Source organism: Pinus tabuliformis, chromosome 3_2, assembly GCF_031772625.1.
Source record: "Pinus tabuliformis cultivar Carrire ecotype Pingquan chromosome 3_2, CPIR1, whole genome shotgun sequence".
Lineage (NCBI taxonomy): Eukaryota > Viridiplantae > Streptophyta > Pinopsida > Pinales > Pinaceae > Pinus > Pinus tabuliformis.
Window position 1 is genome coordinate 23,738,726 of NC_142302.1, and position 20,906 is coordinate 23,759,631.

Here is a 20,906-nt window from a genome sequence, read left to right on the forward strand (position 1 = left end):
GCATGTGCTTATGTATACAGCACTGTTACCTCCAAGTTTGTACGAACCCCGGGTTGATAAGGTAAAGTTGGTAGCCCCAGGAGTTGCAACATTCTTGTTGCAATATTGGTGCTCATCAATTTTTGGTATCATTGTCGGGGAGGTGTCTGAGTAAGATGTTATTTCTTCTTTCTTTATTCCATTTCTTATCTCTGACATTCTACTATATGTTCATTTATGCAAAAGTAATTGTAAGTGGTTTGTTTTCTTTTCTATTCTGCAAGTGAGATTTCATTCAATAGTTAGTTTCTATTCAGGTTGTTATTTCAATTATGCAATTAGTCTCAAAGCTTGAAAAAAACCACAGAAAAAAACAAAAACACTTCTTTCATGCCTGTTAGGAATAGGGATAACTTAGGAAAATTTCTACCAAATTCCCCCACCACTTCAAACAACCAATATTCCCTCTTCTTCGGTGGTTGTGAATTGGAGAACCCCTTAGGCGAACAACCAAAGATTTTTGAAGAGCCTCTGGGGGAGAAGAAGAAAGAGAACCCATTCCGACTGACCTAATGGCTGAAAATAGAAACGACAGAGGAGATAGAGAAAGAATTGAGGGTGATTTTCCCATCAGAGAAACTAATGGGGATACCAATATGCAAAAAATAATCCCCTATGCTCTTACTCATTTCCATGGCCTGACCTTAGAAGATCCAGATACTTTCCTGTTTGAGTTCGTTGCCATATGCGGAACTTATGATTACACTATTGATGAGAAGAAGTTGAAATTATTCCCATCCACTCTCAAGGATGCATCTCTGCATTGGTTCATGGGTTTACGTGGGGATAGCATCACAACTTGGGCTCAAATGCAGCAAGCCTTAAACAACAATTATCGAGACTACTGTAGGTCCAAAGACACTAAAGAGGAAATTTTTAGGATGACCTTGGGGCATGATGAATCCCTTGAATATTATGAAGAAAGTTTCCAGCTTAGCTACAAAAGGGCCAGGTGCACTCTTGATCTTGAGTCGTTGAAGCTAGTCTTGCTCCGAGGGGTAAGGGAAGTTCTTTTGGATACCCTAAACCTGCTAGCAGGAGGGGACATCTATCAGCTACCCTATGAATATATCAAGACTATCTTTAGGAACCATTCTAGGGCAGCTAGGAAAAAGGGTAGGGGTAGTCAACCAATGGCCAACTCATCCTCTTCCAACACATCCATAAAAGGTGAAATTGGAAATATGTTGGAAGATTTCAAGAGTGAAATGCTGCAAACCCTTGCCCTATAGATGGACACTATGCACATTAAGAAAAAGGAGGAAGTAGAGAGAGAATTAGCCATATTCTGCCCTAGATGCACAAGGAGGCACCCTAGGAATGAATGTCCATTAAACCTGATCCATAGTATCCCCTAAGGGGATTGTTGAGGTTGTACCATATAGAGTTCCTAGTTCTCCAGCCTAAGGCCAAGCTTAGTGGTTATGTTCTCATACTCGGGAGGCCTTGGTTATCCATTTTCTATGCCTACATCAGCTACAGGGCTGGAAATATGACTATAAAAAATGGGCATCTGTCCAAGAAGTTGGTCTTGTACCCTCCTACTCAGCCATCTCTAGAACATGAGTTACCTTTATGCCTAGAAGAGGAGGAAGAAGATGAAATCTACTTAGCCTAACTCTATACCCTAGAAACTTCCATGGGAGGAGGACAACTGGATGAAGATGATTGATTGAACACATACTCCAAAGTCCAACTCCCAGCACCTTGTCCTTAGAGGAAGTAGTAAAGGAAACCAAGAGAAACCATCAGATTGATCTTTGCTTAGCTGATTCAAACATTACCTGTGTCAAAACAATATAATTTGGCCCTAAGAGAACTTTGAAAATCAACCCCTCCCTTTCTGTACACCAAGAAGAAAAGTTGTGCAACATTCTAAGGGAACATTTGGATGCCTTTTCTTGGAGTTACAAATAAATGGAGTGCATCCCTCGGTGTGTACTCACCACATTTATATCAAGGAAGGTTGCAAACCAGGTTGACAACCCCAAAGGAGAATGAATCTAGCTCTCAAGGATATAGTCAAAGAAGAACTGCAAAAGTTGTTGGATGCAAGATTCATTTACCTTATCTCGGACAGTGAGTGGGTTTCTCCTTTGGTGTTGGTCCCAAAGAAAAATGGAAGTGGAGGATTTGTGTCGATTACAAATAGTTAAACAAAGAAACAAAGAAGGACCATTTCCCTCTACCTTTCATTGACCAAGTGCTAGATGGCCTAGCAGGGAAAAAGTTGTTCTGTTTCCTAGATGGGTTTAGCGGGTACAATCAAATTCAGATTAGCCGAGAGGACCAGGATAAAACCACCTTCACCTGTCCTTGGGGTACTTTCGCTTATAGGGTCCTTCCTTTTGGCCTATGCAATTCCCTTTCCACTTTCCATATGGAAGTCCTGAGTATCTTTGCCGAGCTAGTCCATGATGCAGTCGAGATTTCTATGGATTATTTTACACCCTATGCATGTGATTTATAGGAGGCTCTGTCCAACTTGGGTAAGGTGCTGAACAAATCCATTGAAATGAACTTGTCCCTTAGTCCCGAAAAATGTGAGTTCTTGATGACTGCAGGGACTATTCTAGGTCATTCAATATCCCATAAAGGATTGCAGGTGGACCCAAATAAGATAGCCATCATCCAAAGGGTCCCACCTCTACAAAAACAGAGGGATGTCAGAAGTTTTCTAGGTTTAGCTGGATACTATAGGAGATTTATAAAATACTTCAGTAGGTTAGCTTCTCCCCTTTTTGGGTTAATGGCCAAAGACTCTAAATTTATATTGTCAAAAAGCTGACAAGAGGCCTTAGACACCCTAAAGGACAAGTTGACCACTGTACATATTCTTTGAGGCCCTAATTAGGCCCTTCCTTTCCATATACATGCTGATACTTCTCACAAATCCATAGGAGAATCTCTAGGCTAGATAGATGACAAGTTACCTTATGCCATTTACTTCATTAGTAAGAATTTGTCAAAATCCAAACTAAACTACACAGTGACTGAAAGGGAGCTCCTAGCTGTTGTGCATTCATTGAACAAATTTAGGCATTACATTACAGGTTACCAAACATTTGTACATGCTAACCATACTGCAATTAAATACTTAATGAATAAACCTAATGTAAATGCCCAAATTATTAGATGGTTACTTTTATTACAACAGTTTGATCTAACTATTATTGATAAGCCTGGCAAGGAGAATGTTGTTGCATATTTTTTTATCTAGATTGACTTTGCCTGTAGGGGAGGAAGGAATGGTTGATGATCATCGGATGAACACTTATTCTCCATTTCAATTCTCTCTCAATGGTTTGCTGACATAGAAAATCACCTGGTGTCAACACAGTTTCCATCAAATTTGTCCTCTAAAGAAAAAAGCAAGAATGTGAGGAAAAGCGCCCCATTCACTTGGATTGGGGCAACCTCTTCAAACTAGGCCCAAATCAAATTCTGAGAAGATGTGTCAGGGAGGAGGAAGTCTTTGACATCCTTATGACCTGTCATGATGGGCCTTGTGGAGGTCACTTTGTAGCCAAAAGGACATCATTCAAGGCTTCAAGTTGGTTATTACTGGCCCACTCTTCACGAGGATGTGAGGAGGTATACTAGTCAGTGTGATCGATGCCAAAGGATGGGGAAACCTACCCCAAAGGATGAAATGCCTCTGCAAACTCAAGTGACTTTCGAGCCATTTGACAAGTGGGGCATGGATTTCATTTAACCCACTGACCCTCCATTCAGGCAAAAGAAGTACATCATTGTGTGCACTTATTATTTGACCAAGTGGGCTAAAGCCAAGGCCATCAAAGCAGCAACAGAAGAGAAAGTGGCTGAGTTCTTAAGGGAAAATGTATTTTATAAGTTTGGGTACCCTAGAGAACTAGTCACTGATCAAGGCAGTCAGTTTACATCTCACATGATTGAAAATTTGTTAAGCCAGCACAAGATCAAGCATAGAACATCCACTCCTTACCACCCACAAGCTAATGGGAAAGTGGAGGTAACCAACAGAGCGCTGGAAGGAATTCTGACCAAGGTAATTAGCAGCAGCAGAAAGGACTAGGAAGATAGGTTAGTTGAGGCCACTTGGGCCTACAATACCACCTGGAAGACCACTAATGGATTCACTCCTTATGAGATATTCTATGGCAAGAAGGCCCTGTTGTCCATTTAATTTGAATACAACACCTTAAGAATGGCATCACAACTAGATCTAGATCTCACTAGGGCACAACAAGAAAGATTGCTCCACCTGAATGGGTTAGATGAATTTAGAATGCAGGCCTTCCTGCACATAGAGGTGACTCAAGTTCAAAGGAATATTTGGCATGACAAGAACATAAAGGAAAAATAGTTTCAAGAAGGTGATTGGGCTTTATTGTATGATTCCAGATACAAGGATTTTAAAGGAAAGTTAAGGACTAGATGGTTAGGGCCTTATGTCATAGAAAAATGTCATGATAATGGTTCAATACAGATAAGAACCATTGATGCAGAGGCTATCTCTTTACTTGTCAATGGGAACATATTGAAGGTCTACAGGAAGCCCTTTTCAAAGAAAGAATTCGTTAATGGCATTAGAAAGACAGTGATGGTGGTGGAGAAAGTCTCATCTTCTACCCCATCAAGTCCCTGAAAAAAGAAAAAAAGAAAGAAAATAAATAAATAAGGAGACACACGTGAAAACCTCCATGAGGCACCTGAGTCCCACTGTTTGGTTGAAAACCTATTGAGGCAGCCCAATGGTGTCGAAAAAATAAAATAATAAAAAGACCTATGGGTGAAAACCTCTTTTGAGGCACCTAGGGCAAGAAGCTAGGATGAAAACCTCTTGGAGGCAGACTAGTTTTTTTCAAAAAAAAAAGAGAGAGAAGAGAAAATTTTGAAAATGTTGTTTGCATGTCAGCAAGAGGAGGATCAGAGCAACTAGAGAGGAGAAGAAGGACCTATACAATTCATATTTTCATTCCTCTATCCCATATTCTTCATTATCCCATCAATCCCTCCACATATGAACTCCTCCAGCTCATTTTACACAGGCTCTGTGTTTTCTACATGATTCCCTAAAAACCTACAGGAGTTTCCTGTAGGAATTTCAGTGGCTTGGGAATCCCAAGAAAAGTGACCCTAGAGAAAGGGGATGACCAGCCTATGTCAAAAAATTAAATGTTTACTCCACCACCTCATCATCGTGCCTCTCACCACCATGGGGGCTCCACTGGGGGAGCAATACCATACCATGTGGGTTCATATTGGGGGATATTTATTAAGGGAAAAATGACATAATATATTGGGGGATATATAGGGGGTAGAGGGTTTTTATATTGGAAGGTATAAAAAATGGAGGCCAAAGTTAATGAAAAAATATAAAGGGGTATAAAAAACGTTAATGAAAAAATGGATACTTACAATATCTAGTGAAATTAGGGGTATTTAAATTGGGAAGGTGTATTGGGTTCGTATTGGTAGGGGGTTAAATAATGTGATTTTTAGAGGTATTTTCCAATATGTAGTCAAATTAAGGGTATTGTTTAATATGCCACGAATGCATGTGATACATCAGAGGTTCATTGAGTGAAGCCCCCGTGCTCACCACCATGTTACCCTTGTATTCATCCAATAAGTCAATTCCGAAAAGATTACAATTTTAAAAAAAAGAAGAAAAAAACAAATAGAAGAGGGGGAGAACAAAGGATAAAGGGACAATACCTGAAGGTTATAGCTCTCACCTACCAATCACCAGACCCCTTCTCTACCCATGAAAACAATCCTCATGCTCCAAAAGTGAAGAAAAGAATGAAAGTTTAGGGGAGAGGCAGCTACAGGACATCTTGTAGGTTACCTGTAGCAAATCCTATAACAGCCTATCCCATAAAAGGGAATTTCACAGGGTTGTAGTCATCTTAACCATAAGGATACCAATGTCAAGGAAGCTCCTCCAGAGCAACAACAGCAGTAGGATCATCATCATCACTCTCCAATACCTGCACATGAAGGGAAACAAGCATCAAAAGAGGCCAATACAAAAAATATGCAGCAAATATAGAGCACATGAACATCATTCTTCAACAAGAAGCAGCTTCAAAGCATCTTACCCAAAAGTATGTCATCTTGCTTATTCTCTCTTGTTAGCACAATATGATAAAAAATGTAGGATTATGCAAGAGTTGGTTTTATAAGAAAAGGTGGCCAGTTAAATTGGCCACCTTCAGCCAGTCGACAAGGAGAAAACAATTAGACAACTCCACACGTGGCAGCAATCAAATTAGAGGAAAAAGGAAATAAGGCCAAAAATGGTTAAATTACGGATGATCGAAGTGGGAGATGATTACGAGGTAAGGAGGAATGATGGAGCGATAGTGGGACCAACGGTCCAAAATTGGGTGCTTGTACTTCGGCAGCCAGCACACGATCCCACACGATCACCTATATGAGGAAATAAAACATTGATTTCCATGCAAATTAGGCATTCACAATCTCGAGGATTCATCGAAACAAGGTTGCTCTTAGCCTCTTGAAGCAACATCTATAGGAAATACAGTGAGTATTTTGCAGCGCAGAGGCATCTGCAGGATCCTACAGCAAACCCTATAGGAAGACCTACAAGATACAGAGCAGTCATCTATAGAATTATCAATGGGAATTTAAGGAGGAAGGATCAAATTTTTTCCTCATCAAACAGTAACCAGGAGGTAGGAGCTATACCTTCCCATATTTTCCAGTTAAAAACAAAGAAAAAATCCTCCATTTGGTTAAAGGAAGTTATAGTCTAGGAGAATTTTATTGCATTGTTCTCATTTAATCTGTCTCACCCACTAGATTCTTGAATTATACCCATACAAGGCTTCACAATTACCAAAGGAAAATGATAGGGGGTTTTAACAAGAAGGAACCCACAAACACATTAAGAATTCATCAACACCCTCTTGTAGTAGAAATCTTCACAAGGCACAATTGGATGGGTTTCTTTTAAAGAATGAGGGGATACGATGATGAGGTGGCCAGATACTTTGCTCTCTCACTCATACCTCTCACTAGGACGCATGCCACTAATGTGGTGAAAGGCCTATCAATAACCAGAATCACCACACTTTCTTTAGGGTTGCCTTGGAGAAAAGAAGATAAAGGTAAAAACACCCTTCCAAAGAATAAATTCTTTTTGTAAGGGGAGGAAGAAATCGAGGACAAAAATGGGGTCAAAAGAGCAAGCCTTCCATACCCTTGGAATGAAATTAGCTACTGCCTCATTAAATATATCATGTGAAGGGATATACAATGTGGTGTATGGATACCATTTCAGGCTTCTCAAAGAACCGAGATTTGGAGCAGACACACCTCCTGAAAACATACTAAGTATACCCTACTTTCTTCTCCAATTAATGATAGATATGAGCATCAAAGTGCAGGAAGGAAAACATCAACAGATAGCACATCATGGGTTAATCAAACTTATCCTAGAATATGCTCTCCAAAACCTAAGACTCCCTATTACATGGAAATATTTTAGAGACATGCAAGAAGAGCGAGAAATAAAATCCCTTGAATATGAAAAAATCCCCACTACTAGTGAGAGGGATGAAGAGGAAACAGAGGAAGAAAAAGAGGAAGAAAAGGAGGAGGAAAATGAAGAAGAGATAGAAGAAGAAACAAAAGAAGAAATAGATTAACAGAGTGAGCAACTAGAGGAAGAAGAGGAAGACAAGGACAAGGATGAGGAGGAGAATGGAAAAGAGGAAATATAACAGAAAGAAGAATAGAGGTCTACAGCTCTAGGAAAAGAGGGGGAATAATCACAAAGGGAATCCCCATAACCCAATGAGAAAGAAGCAGCAATTGCTCTTACTACCCTAAGTACACTTATCAAGCCAAAAGGGAAGAGACATAGACAAACCCCATTATACTTTAGGATAAGAAAAATCACAAGAATCGGGTAAGGAGGACCTCAAACACCCACCAAAATTCCTATTGTCATTGAAGACTCAACCAAAGCAACAAGAGAAGATAGCTCCTCTTGAGAAAAATCAAGGAGAATGACCATCAGGTCAAGCCTCTCCCAAATATCCCATCACTTATGTTAGGAGGCCTGTCACAAGGTATGCCTCATAAAAGGGAAAAGGTCTCCTACAGGAGACACAAAAGGACCTATAGGAAGCAGAGGATGCTATGGGGTAAAATGCACGGGATGAAAACTACCCTCAAAGGCCTTCTTGGGACCTTCGACAGACTGTAAGATTATCTGCAAAATCTACCAAGTTACACACATGTTCATCTATCAAACATACATTGACAAGATATGGAAAGAGGATCACCTTCAGTCCCTTCTAGATTTGCTTGGGGATCTCTATGTGGAAAGAAGAACTCCTTCAAGGCTGGCTCCAAGACAATTCCTACACAAAGGAAAAGGAAAACCAATCACAACATACACTCTTGAAAACTAACATAAGAATCCATAATAAATATATAACTTAACTACTCATCTTGACAAGCATCATAATGAACAAATAAATGAACAATATCACCAACACTTTGGAGTAGGGAACACAACTGCAGTTCTATATTGAGAATGGAAGAGTGATTACAACCATCCGTTGTATTAGCCTTCCTTACCCCTTCTTCCTCTCTCTCTCTCCCTCTTTCATCTAACTTCTTCAAGAATATGATAGTTCACAATAGCTCTATGAGCTATCCTTCCAAATGCTCTGACCCTTTTGCAATGGCCCTCTCACTGCTTATGTAGCAATCAAATTAGGGCTACCAAGCTCCTCCTAGAGTTCATTAGGGCAAAAGCCATAAACCTGCCCTGTTTACAAGCTTTTTCCCATTTGCCTTCATTCTGAGAATGGAATTTCTCCAAATATTTTGATTTTTGGAGTTTCCTTGCTTTTCTTGAGAAAATTTAGGGATTCAATATCTAGATATTTATGAGCAGATTCGTTGGCCTGACCTTTTGAACATCCCTTAGGTTCACTAATGCTCCCCCTGGTCTAATAACATGAGTTCGCAGGGTGACTAACGCTCCTTTATGCTTGGTAACAAGGTTCATAAAGTAGGTTGACAGTGTATAAAGAGCGTTAGTGTGGATTCCAGGCCTGCAATTGTGGTCTTTGCTTCAGTCATCTTGTCCTTCACCTCTGAGTTGATGAGGAGGTCAGTTTTTCCTATAACAAATGCCCCCTAAAGTATGAGATCAGAGGTAGAGACGATGGCCAAAATACTTTATGAAAAACACTGTAATTTGTTGTCAAAATCTTTGTATAGAGAGAGAGAAGTTTCGTGCAGCAAGGGAAAACTGATACAACATAGATACATATATATAAACTGCTAAAATCATGTCCTGAGTTGGGCATTCCCATGCTCAGTAGCTATGTCAGAGTAATTTTCTCATCTGAGATATAACAATGCTAGCCGCCTATATGGCACAGGGTGGATCCAGTGTCATAATAGATCATCCTGAAATGGTTGTCTCCAAAGAACAATATCCACAACTTGGGAGAGGAAACAAGGCTGAATGATGCAAGCCTCTACCCAAGGTCTTGATTCCCACTTCATGGAACAACATATATCAGTACATGTGATAAGATGTGTTGACATCAAACATGCATGAAATCATCTGATTACTAGTTAATAGTGGAGACCGTTAACAAATGCGAGGAATGCCACCGATAATGGTGATGGTCTCCAAGATGCATAGTGCAAAATAGCGAGTGTGAAAAATTTCTTTGTCATCGAACACTCGTATAATCACTTAACGAGGAGCCAATAATGAAAACCCATGATCAAACACAAGGTAACCTACCACTAATGTCTGCAAGTACCAAGGCACTGAATGTGTTCCTGGGTTATCTTCCTAGATAGAGTGTTGAAGTCGATAGGAAGAAAATTGTCGAAAGGTAGGTAATGACATGTCCTACATCAGTCGACACGAAACCAGACAAGAATTATTTTGTTTCTTGAGGAATCTTTTGAGCATTTGGGTCTAAACAACGGAGGGCATGATGAAAGGATATGTAGGATTGGTTGATAGAGGCAACAAATGGGGACCCTTGAACAATATAAGGCACGACAACAGTTTTAACCAGACAACACTAGACTCATGAACACTACAAAGTGTTTAAGATATGGAGATGCAATTACATCAGGGTATATAGGCTAAAAACTCATAGGTTGTTAGGGTTCATATTGAGAGGCTATCAAAATGAAGGTTTATCTGAGGGAGTTCCATGTTCAAGGGAACGATTGTTGCCAAACCACGGTTTCAAATACAGAATACAGTTGTATTATCCACTTTCCCCGTCTGATTTTTTAATGATTTCAGATGGGTAAAATCATTGCAAAAAGAACGACTCTTTTCCCTATCTGATTAGTTTAATGAGTCCAGACAGGAAAACTCGTTGATTTTTTCATGTTTTAAGAGTTTAAAAAGTATTGTAAAAAGAATGACTCTATATCTTTTCTGTGTTTTTAAAGAGTCCAGATTAGGAAACTAAGTGGTCTTTTCATGTTTAGAGAGTCTGAAAATATCGTAAAGAGAGACTCCATGGTGGTCCCTTTTTCATAGTAGTTAACCAAGTGCGATAAAAGGTTAATAGTATACCTAGATCAGTTACTTTTCCATATTTTAATCTATTGAAACTGGATAAAGAGAAACCTTTTTCCAATAGATGTTGACATCATTTTGTTACGAGTATGAGGCGATAGACTAAATTCATGTTTTGTCGTGACTTTTTAACGAGCTCAGTAACAAAAAGTCGGGATTTTTCAATTTTAACAAGCAAGAAAAAGTACCTAAAAGAATGCTCGGATCATCTTTAGCAAGTTTAACGCGCAGCAAGACCTAGCTCAAGATTTTTTCAGTTTGAAGAGCAAGAAAAAAGTGCCTAAAGAGAATTCTCCTTTGGTCTTTTTTAGTTTATGAACTGGAAAAAGATCGAAAAATAGTTGCTCAGAGCGTCGTTGCATATATTTAACGAGTGCAAGGATAAAAAACTTGGAGATGTTTATTATTTTTTAAAGAGAAATAAAATATCACTAAAAGTGCTCTGACCATTGTTGCATATATTTAACGAGTGCAAATGATGAAAACTCGGGGATGTTTATATTTTTTAAAGAGCGATAAGATATCGCTAAAAGTGCTCTATTGATTGCGATATATATGTTTAACGAGCCCTACTACAAAAAAACTCGGAGATGTTTATATTTTTTAAAGAGCAATAAAATGTCTCCAAAATCTCTATTGAGAATTGCATGCAGCTTTTACTGCTTTTCATTCCTGAAAGTACTTTCATCAAAAGCAATAAAAAGTATAAAAAAGTAGCAATTCCTATTATCTGGGTTCACGCATGATAAAAAATCATGGAGAATGGACTACTTCCTCTTCAGTGATTTTCAAAAAAATCATGTCTCTCAAAGTTATATAAGGAGACGCTTTGAGCTTTCACATGCATCATTTTCACTATTTTGAAGTTTGTGAGAGTTTGCTGGAGCTAAAGAGGAGCATATTTTTTGCAGACCATTGCAAGAGATCCGAGCAACCATTCGACGTGCCGTCAGTCCCAGGTGAGAGCTAAAACCTTGCTCAATACCTTACTACACCTTTTTTAGCAATTTTGTGGGTGGAAATTTGTAGATCTGAGGTTCCCTAGAGCCTCATATGTGCACTAATGCCCTCCAGATGGCCAGTAGAGAGCGTTAAATGCTCTGTACGAGCCACTAGAGGGCATTAATCCTCCCTATGTAGCATTGGGAAGAGTGTTAGGGCTGTAGGGCGTAGTGAAAACCCTCATGCATGGATTCCTTAAGTGATTTTGCCCCATTTTAATTGTTTTTAGGGTTATTTTGTGTAGGTTTCAGGCTGAAATGACTCACCTATGGAGAGAACGGGCCCATGATAATGAGGAATTGTTGATGTGAAATGATCCAGCTTGCATACTTGCATTGCGCTGCTGCGGTTTGTTGAAGTATGCAAGGATAGAGCTGATGAAAGGACAGGAGGATTTACTGAGATGGATCATACAGTGCTGGGATGAACATGAGCAAGTGTTCAGGATTGGAAAGCGGGAGGTGGCGATTGACCTGGATGACATTTAATTTTTGACTGGTTTGTCATGCCGTGGGGCACAAGCAAACCTCGCAGGTGGTAGGTTAGATCCACAATCTACCTTAGAGTTGGTATAGATCTACTGCCTCCCTGGGAGTGGACTAGTCAGCAACAAAGTCCCTATAGAGAGGATTCAATCTTGGTCTATGAGGGCAGTTTTATGGTTGATTGTGTGTTTGGCGAGGTCAAAAAGTCCCCACGTAGCGATAAAGGCCTAACTATTGCTTGCCTTTGACTGTGTCCAGCCTCAGATGTTCAACTGGTGTGAAGCAGTGCTTCGCCAGTTGAAGGCAGAATTGACAGCATGCAAGACCCGTACCCAACATAGTTTTGGGTATGGTACTATCATAGTCTCATTTTTCCTTGAGAGGGTACCTGTCATGTGCCCACGGGTGAGCTTAGGTCCCTTTGATCTGAGGGAGCCAAGGCAGGGTCGCTGGTCATCACTTGATCCTCGCACAGGAGGAGGACCACTCCGGCACTTCTTTGATGAAGACTTCTTCCAGTGGCTTCGTAGCCAGATTGTGATTGTTGACAACTATGCCTATGAAGGCATGGACTTTATCGGTGACCCAGACTTGATGCTGTCGCCCGGGACCAACTGGGGTCCTCAAGGTGAGAATAATTTTGATAGTACTTATGTATTTTTGTTCTTTTGAATGTATATGTAATGTTTTTTAATGGTGAAATAAGAAATGACATGAAACTTTTATGCTTAACACAGATGTGGCGCCAGTACGACCTGCAGGTGAACCTCGCTATGTGCGATGAGGTGGCCAACTACTTATGGGAGGAGGCGATGCCAAAAGTCTCCGCAAGGTTCTGAGGAACCTAGAGGGTTTGACTATGGGTCCCCCCCCCCTTCCTATGAGGGAGATTCCTACTCATATGCAGCGACACACCGTTGGTGTACCTGAGCGGTTTCTGGTTCCTCTTCGAAGGGTAGCTAGAGCTGTTTTAGCTTTTCTGGAGCAATAGGCTCATTTTAGCAGGTGTTCTAGCATAGCCATATGAGTGTTTGTAGTTGGGCTTTGAGTCATTTTGTACTTAAATCATCCAAGTTTTGGGATATTTTGATATAAAATACTGGATTTCGATCTATATATATATACAAATATTTTTGGTATTTTGGTGGTATAAATGTGTTTTTAAAAAAAAAATTGTAACATATTTTTAACTTTAGTAAATGTTTTTACTTCTCATGCATGCTGCTATAACAAATGAGACAAATGGCAATTCAATACATAGTTAGCTAACAAATCAACGACTGTATTTAACTCTCGAGGAACATGCTCATATGTGATTATTTCAAATCGACATTCCAAGAGTTGCACCCTTAGATAGTTACGTAACAAGGCTGGATTACAGATGTGATAATGGTTTGTCAATTACATAATGACTAGCTGGGAGTCTAACCTGACCACCAGATTGGAGATGCCCCTTGATGATGCTTCCGTGAGAAGCGAAACGACGGACATGTACTCGGCAATATTGTTGGTGGCAGTACCAAGAAAGACCCCCCGGAGCAAAATAGTTCTGACTCGGGTGTATAGATGACCCAAGCAGCTGATGCAATGTGTTGTGTGTGACGACTGGCACCATCCACGTATCCTACGTATGCTAAGGGAAATGATGACATCTGCATTGCGAGAAGAATGCATGAGACAAGTACTCCACTAAATAACAAAACAATCCAATCACATCAAAAAAGGTAAGCAAAACTTATGAATACATAAAATTACAAAGCACATGCCCAGTGCGATACTAGGCACAATACTTTTTCAGATAGAGCCCATATGTGGGCTCCTTGAGTGGGATTCCGTCCCAGTCCTACAGTTCATATGCCCCCGAGGGGAGGAATTTCGTTATGACATAGGGACCTAGCCAAATGGGCCGAAGCGTGCATGCCTCCAAGAGATTATCTTTTGATGATAGAGCAATACGAAATCGCCCTCTTGGAAAGAACAAAACCTAACCTTTTTCACAAATTGGGTTTGTACCCGCTCCTTGTGAGCTGCGAGTGCCAAATCGGCATCTCGACAGGTTTTATCTAGTTGTTTGAGGTATAGTAGGTGTTCTTCTTCGGCAGTGGGGCCGGGCATGGGTTCAACAACTATTTCCAGGGAAGGAATTGGCCACCCATTTCGTTTTGCCTCGTCGTAAAGTTGGATCTCGTGTGCAACAAACGACGGATAAAATTCAGGCATTTCCTCGTGAGACCAAACAAATTCATCATGGAATTCCTCATGTAGGTGGGTAGAGCTTGCAATTTCCTCAGGACTGTAATCTTCTCGCATCTGGGTGTCTTCCACGATGCTTGTCATGACTAAAATATCTATGGGCAATGACCTGGAAGTGTCATCCATATTTTTTTCCACCCCAAAAGTTTGGATGCTTGTATAGGGTGGAGAAATGATTTCGTTTGTGTTAGAGGACAGAACTTGAAGAGGCATCATGTCTGAATTAGATTTCGAACCCCAAAGATGCCAATCCTCCCAATGTTGCTCTCCAAAACTCATGATTTCTCGAACGGCTTTGTCTGCAGATGGGAGTGGATTGCATGGATCTAAAGGAGGAGTGGTTATGGGAAGGGGGGTGGTACCGTCGGCGATAGCCAACATGACCAGAGATGTGGATGCGGGTTGAATGCCTTGGTAGGCCGATTCTACTGGTGACAGCGACATCTGGTCTCCGAATGTGTCAAGGTCTAAAGGCACCGTTAGGATCCAGGGATCGATCAATTCATGAGGAATTGATGAAAGCATGTTGACCGATTATGAAACTTGCGGTGGCTGAAGAGGAAAACAACCCATCAAGGAGGAAGCCTTCAACATACTGGTACCTATACTGACAAAACTGTCAGTTATACCTCCTACTAGGGGTACAGAGCCACTTGGTAATGGTGAATAATCAGGGGTGCAGAAAGACAATTGATCCACTATAATGACCTTTCCATCCAATGGAAATAGGATGATACAAAAGACAGTGGATACGACGGCCATCATGGCATATGTCCAACTGTGACCCAGCAACAGATTATAGTTGAGTTTCTTGTCCATGACTTCTACGTCCACCATTACTATTTTCCCAGCCAAAGTGATGGGAAAACTGGCTAGGTATCCTTTTGGGACAAAGGTGTGGACGTCGAAAGCTTTAAGGGAGTTTGACGATGGGGATAGGGTTGGGGAACCTAGGGCGAGCTAACATGAAGCCAACATGACGCAGGTTGAAGCACCTTCGTCAATGACAGTTTGGTGTATACCTTTACCTTTCGAAGTGATATGCACCTGAAATGCAAGCTGGTGGGAAAGGGGAGGTTTACACTTGTCCATGTTGAAAATAGAAAGCATGGAATCTGTAGGGTCAATACCCCCGATAGCCGAAAGCAAAGCTTTCCTTTGGCTGGGGTATGTTTGTAATACTTTGAGCACCGACATAGCCGATGGCGCTTGCACCAAATCCTCTACGATATTGTAGTGTTGGGTGGCACGTGCAGATGTATTGTGCATTGTGCGTCAAAGTGCCCCTTTGGGGGGTCGAATTACAAAGTCTTCAACCGACCTTTCGATATGAAGATCGTTGGCCGGTGATGGGTTTTGACCTGAGGATGGTTCTGCTACTGGAGCGACAGGAGCTCCATAAGATTTGGCTCTTGTGGCGAGTTCTACCATTTCAGATGTAAACAGTAGAAATTCCTTCACCATCTAAAGGATGTTGCGAACCATCGCTGCCCCCTGACGTGGGTTGCAGTTGGTTGGCAATGAGATTTTGCTGTTGTTGAGTAGGAAAAGGATTTCTAAGGACAACAAGTGCCTTACCAGAATCTCTTTTTGCAGGGTAATCTATGCATTCTTGAAGACGCAGACAACGCAAGGTTAGGTGTTTTTCAAGACAGAGTTTGCACGAATATTTGGTGCCTTTATCCTTTTCATCATCAGTTGGTGCAGCGGCCTTCTGTTTGGGGCTGGGATACTTAGATGACAGCTCTTCAGAAGGAGCAATCTTGTTCTTATTCTTCTTGTTCTTGCCACTGGATTTCTATGTAGACTGCACAGAATTAATCGCAGTGGCAAGAAGAGCAGTTGCTTTGGTAGAGGGGACCACTACCAGCTTGGCAATGGAACCACTGAGTTGTTTTACAGTGACCCTAGAGGTTGCGTTGACAATCCCATCCACATGCACTCCAGGGTACTGAGTGGTGGGAGGATTGGGGTTACTGGGAGCATAGGGGATTATGTTGTAGAGAGTGCCAGACTGTGAATAAATCAAATCTAAGTGCTGGGCACGACGTATGGATTGGTCTTCTGTGACCGCACCACCTAGAGCGACATCTCTAGCGATTTGTGGGAGTAAGGACTTACAGAACCAATCCGTTAAGAGAAAATCAGGGATGGGAGCTTTGACCAACCTCCGCCTACGTCTCCATTCATGAATATGATCAAAGATGTGGGTGGCGGTATCCTGACGAAATGAATTAAGGAGCTCTATCCCTGTCTCATAGCGGATAGGTAACTTAAAGTGCCTTAGGAACTCCATTGCTAAAGCGTCAAAGGTATTCACTGACACACGTGGTAACTCAATATACCATTTCGTGGCACTGCCAGTGAGGGTGTGGGGAAAAAGATGTAACCGGACACTATCATCCACCACAGAGTTTGAAACACACTAGAGATGGTAGGTGGTGACATGGGTGCTTGGATCCAACCCTTGTTTTCCGTCGAACTTTGGAATGTCCATCGATATTTTATGCGGGATCGGCGGCCATTTTAAGTTGTGGTAGATGGGGTCATTTGTCAACTTGTATAAGTCAGGAATATCCAATGTTGCCAAAAAAGGCAGATTGTTGGGTGCCCCCGACTCAGACCATGGTGATGATGGATGACCTGAGGAGCTTTGTGCTCCTCCCATCGTTTGGTTCCCCATAGTGTACATGGGTTGCGTGGTGTAACAGTTGCTTTGCGGTACGGTGTTGTGGAGTGGATTTCCATGAGGATTTTGATACTGGGGTATGAAATTTCCCGCAGTATAAGCGGTGCCCCCTTGACTCATCTGAGTTTGTGAGTAGGGTGCCCCCATGGATTGGTTGGGAATCCCTTGTGGATTCCCAACCGACACAGAACTAACCATATGGCTTTGATTGACAGAGGGAACACTCATGTTAATCAGCGACTGTCCATGCATGCCTGAGAACGGAGGGGGAACTGTGACATTCCCCATCGGCATGTGCATATTGTGAACCACCCCAGATATCTGAATCTAGGGGTTGGAACTGTACATTGGCGGTCGATCTTGTTGTTGGTAAATTGGAACTGCACCCATAGTGTCGCATTGACTGTTATATGGAGCACTATATGTGGCACTAGTCGAAGGTATACTTTGTGGCAACATAGGAGTGGAACCTGGCATCTGCTGGGTTCCACTTATAGAGGGCGTTATGTGAGTTTTCATACCTGGGAAAAACATGATAGCAGGATTCCACATTACCGGTGTTGTGATTACCATCGACTAGGGAAGTGGTAGAGGAGCAACAATGTCTCTATAATTCCACAACCCTTGATGGATCGACTGGATAGATGGGAAAGTTCCACCTACTGAAGAAGAAAGTACAGGTACCACAGGAGCAACGATAGGATCTGACAGATTTGTAAGCGGAGTGTTAAAGTGAGGAATAAATCCTTCCATGAAGAAATCCTCTCGCAAACTGGAATCATTGGCCATCCACACAGATCCTGTGTGCGATTTAGGAGACTGATTCTTTGAAGATGAAGAATCCAAGTCAGTGGAACTCGGCAGATCCTCCACAATGTGTAGAGGAAGTCCTAACAATCGTCTGGATTGACGATGAGGGCCAGATGTAGCCACAGTGACTATTAAGTTTTATCAAATAGATTTTAATGTGATATTCTTTAAAGTCTTGAAAATAATAGCACTCAGGTACCTAAAAATACAAAATACACTAAATATATCAATCAACAAATAGAGGGAAATTACCTCATCTGATAAGCACCGATTACTGGAGAGGAAATCTAGTCTCTCAATGAATAACAGAGAAGGATGGCCAAATGTATGGTTACGGTTACTTTTGAGCTTCACCTAAACCTCAGATTGAGGGTCCAATTACTCTCGTGAAGACGAGCACCCTCCCAAAAACTAAAGACAAAGAAGATCCGTCTGCTATAGGTACCAGGATGTCACCTTGTGTAAGTAACTAGAAGTTCTGGCCACTAGAGATACCTCAAATTACAGACATTACCAAGGGGGACATAGTCGTAGATAGCGCGTTGTGTGGGCAGGATACCTGAGTCCCCGACTCAGTTCTGAAATCCCCGAAGGGACCCCCAATACACAGAATGCCCAAAGGATTTGTAAGAGAAGGCGGGCTACCTCCAATTACAGTTCGATGTTGTCTCATATTTCACTCCATTGTTAGTGGAGTGGTCCTGGTAATATGAGTGCAGAAGGATTTTTCACTTGTTAATGACACTAGTTTTGATTTACAACCTTAGGCAGTTCACTCACATGTTTATCCCAAGGTCCTAATCTAGCTAATGTTGGTTTGCTCAAAAAGAGTAATTGATTGATTTTAATATAAATTTTAGTGTACTTGATTATTTATCTTCGGTAAGGGTGTTGACGTATGAATATGGTGAGACTCTCGACTCAATAAATCATGTAGAACAATGCTCTGAAAAAATAAAAAATCAATTTCTTATGCAAACAAGTCTTATTCTACACATTCATCTTTTCACATATTCATGGATTCGTCAGTGCATCTAAAGCCATTCAACACTTGCATAACCGAAAGATTCTTTTCTCAATATTCCCTAACAACTACTAAAAACCAAAATGAAGTAGCTTACAACTATTTTGACAAAAGGATCAATACAATTTATCAACCTTTCTTTCAAAAAAAATGTATTTTAAGAGAGAAAAACTAAAACATTTTCTTAAAAATAAATTTTCAAGACACCAAATTTGTTAACATGATACTGTTGCAAATCTTACTTTAAACCCTAAGACAAGTTGCCCCCCCGCTCTTTTGGTCCACAGAATCTTCTGGAAAACATGGAAATGGGAGACTAACGCTCTGTTTTTGTGTAAACAGAGAGTTAGTTGGGCCACTAATGCTCCCTGTGCACAGGCAAAGAGCTTTATAAAGCTCTGTGTAGACTGGCAACCTGCGTTAGTGAGGGAAATAGCTCAAACAAAGGGCCTTTAGGATCAATTTTTGAGGAGAATGCAAACTAGCAGGATGTAACAAGATAGATGGTGGATCACAAAAGGATTTGAAGAAGTAGGAAGCTCTTAGAAGAAGGAGAAGAACTGAGAGGAGTCCAGCTGACCAGGAACTAGATGTATAGTCCCCAGTGGAGTCGCCAATTCTGCTATGGGGTAAAATGCACGGGATGAAAACTACCCTCAAAGGCCTTCCCGGGACCTTCGACAGACTATAAGATTATCTGTAAAAGCTACCAAGTTACACACATGTTCATCTATCAAACACAAATTGACAAGGTATGGAAAGAGGATCACCTTCGGTTCCTTCTAGATTTGCTTGGGGATCTCTATGCGGCAAGAAGAACTCCTTCAAGGTCGGCTCCAAGACAATTCCTGCACAAAGGACAAGGCAAACCAATCACAACATACGCTCTTGAAAACTAATGTAAGAATCCATAATAAACATGTATTAATGTATAACTTAACTACTCATCTCGACAAGCATCATAATGAACAAATAAATGAACAATATCACCAACACTTTGGAGTAGGGAACATAGCTGTAGTTCTATATTGAGAATGGAAGAGTGATTACAACCATCCATTGTATCAGCCTTCCTTACCCCTTCTTCCTCTCTCTTTCTCTCCCTCTTTCAGCTAGCTTCTTCAAGAATATGACAGTTCACAATAGCTCTATGGGCTATCCTTCCAAATGCTCTGACCCTTTTGCAATGGCCCTCTCAATGCTTATGTAGCAATCGAATTAGGGTTGCCAAGCTCCTCCTAGAGTTCATTAGGGAAAAAGCCATGAACCTGCCCTGTTTACAAGCTTTTTCCCATTTGCCTTCATTCTCAGAATGGAATTTCTCCAAATATCTTGATTTTTGGAGTTTCCTTGCTTTTCTTGAGAAAATTTAGGGATTTAATATCTAGATATTTATGAGCAGATTCATTGGCCTGACCTTTTGAACATCCCTTAGGTTCACTAACGCTCCCCCTGGTCTAACAACATGAGTTAGCAGGGTGACTAACGCTCCTTTATGCTTGGTAACAAGGTTTGTAAAGTAGTTTGACAGTGTATAGAGAGTGTTAGTGTGGATTCGAGGCCTGCAATTGTGGTCTTTGCTTCAGTCATCTTGTTTTTCACCTCTGAGTTGATGAGGAGGTCAATTTGTCCTATAACAGAGGCCATCCTACAAGAAACTCTGCTAAACCTACAAGAAACTCAGAAAATGGACCAACAAGGTATTACTCGACAAGAAACAAAGAAGGAAGACCCAGAACTGAGAGAACCTAGTCCTCAACCCAACATTGACTCTTACTACATGTTTATTGAAGGGGGTAGGGTCATCCCACAGAAATTTTCCATCCCCTTATTATTTCAGCTTGAAAAAGAAAGGGAAAGAACACACAGGCGGATGCAAATTTCCAAATCTAAAGGAATGGAGGATGTGGGCCACATGGAGGAGAAAGTAAAGGAGATGGGCAAGGAACTGAGCAGCATAAGGGACAGAGGGGAAATGTTGAAATCTCATTGGGAAGAAAAGAATGCATGGCT